At 33.8% G+C, this 1650-nt stretch overlaps 1 long non-coding RNA gene across 1 annotated transcript; it reads right to left on the reverse strand.

Moving 5' to 3' along the window:
• Positions 1-444: 444 nt before the first annotated feature.
• LOC111241254 lies at positions 445-1644 on the reverse strand. Its single transcript, XR_002667110.1, has 2 exons — positions 1227-1644; positions 445-1053 (listed from the first exon to the last, which is right to left on the reverse strand). It is a non-coding gene; the product is annotated as an uncharacterized LOC111241254 (long non-coding RNA).
• Between the last annotated feature and the right edge of the window lie 6 nt (positions 1645-1650).

Genomic DNA, 1650 nt, shown 5'->3' on the forward strand with positions numbered 1-1650 from the left:
ATTATCAACATGATCAGCACCTTTAATTAAATGAGAAAATCATTCAAGAAAAATGAAATTACAAATTCCCAGAAGCTCACTGTAAGCTCTATGAGCCACATAGTATGGACTGTCAACAATATGACTTGGTCTTTGATATGAAAAGGACAATGAAAAGTCAAGAAATAAAGCAACTCCAAGATAATAAATAACACAACATATTTAGAAGGAATCAAGATATACGCGGTTTAACAAAATCTGACAACCCAAAGTCTTTGGCCTTCATGTTTAACACAGACATGTGTCACAGTTTAAAGGCAAGAAGTTACTTCAAGACATTAGAAAGGAAGATAAGATGATATGACCATAATTCTCTTTGCAGGCCTTAGAAATGAAATTATATCAGATTTATAGCATCAAAGCGGATAGACATAACAAGGATGAACTCTGCTATCTACTTCGATCTTGATATAATTTTAATATATAATTGAAGTTAATGAAATGAATAACTCTATGTACAAGTTACAAAAATGATTTATTCTATGCCTAACGATCTATCTTTCAATCTTAGATGTAATACAGATATTCATACATCATACAGGTAAACAGAAAGAAAATGGTTTACATTATCAAAATCAGCTANGGTCTTCAGCTCCGCATTGTGCTTAAGCCTTTCTACAAACTNAGTTTGAGTCGAGGAAATCGCCAATATTAGATATGTAAGAAATGATGAACGTTTTTCTCTTCTTAAACCAGCCAAATAAGTATTGTTTGAGCATTCTAGTAACAGGAGATTTCTTTCCAGGCCTTTCCCAAAAGCAACTTGGGGTCTTTCTTTGAATCACAACTTCCGACCGGATGAAGTGTTNTCTAAGAAGCAGAAGATTCTGAACTATTTTGCCTCAAAAGTGAAGGTAACAACACTTCCATGGAATATTGTAATAGCTTCCTTTGAAGGAACGTTCAGTTGAAGAAGTATGGAGACTCGAGAANCTTCCCCAAGTCAAAATGACCTCTCTCTGGCACAGGAGGGAAAGCTAATCCCGGGTATGATGTCTCAAAACCTTCCAACAACTGTTAACAGATAAAATAATGAGGTTTTCTTTCTCCCTCTGTTGGTTTAAAAGGAAAAGGATTTGCATTAAGTAGGATGTTTAATATTTGATGATGAGAAAATAAGAAATAACTCTTCTCCATGTATTCCGATTACATAAGCCAGTGTTTCTCATAATACAGAAAAACCTTACATTTTCAAGTATTGGCATGTTATATAGCTCCACAAACTTTTCTCTAAGAATGTGACTCATTTTCTCCACGTCACATGCATGTGTCCAAAACGAGTCATGAACCCCTGCACACATTTATTTCACAAAATTTAAGCACCAAAATATAAAAAAGTATTTTTCTTTAATTAATTTACTTTTCCACCAAATTGGAGTATATAAAGTGAAAGTTGGAAGTAAATATATTTACTGAACCAGATAACTAGATTACGGATTTAACTACAGTGGTTACTGCACACACAACANACATTGAAATTGTCTTCACGGATCAAAATAGATTTCTGTTTTCAGATGGTCATGATATCCTTGACTAAGGAATCACAACTCCACAAAGGTAAACCAAGATAAGTAGTTTTTCCAATTGTCATGGCAATAGGAGTAGCAGAAA

The sequence above is a fragment of the Vigna radiata genome, unplaced genomic scaffold (assembly GCF_000741045.1).
Source record: "Vigna radiata var. radiata cultivar VC1973A unplaced genomic scaffold, Vradiata_ver6 scaffold_1700, whole genome shotgun sequence".
Lineage (NCBI taxonomy): Eukaryota > Viridiplantae > Streptophyta > Magnoliopsida > Fabales > Fabaceae > Vigna > Vigna radiata.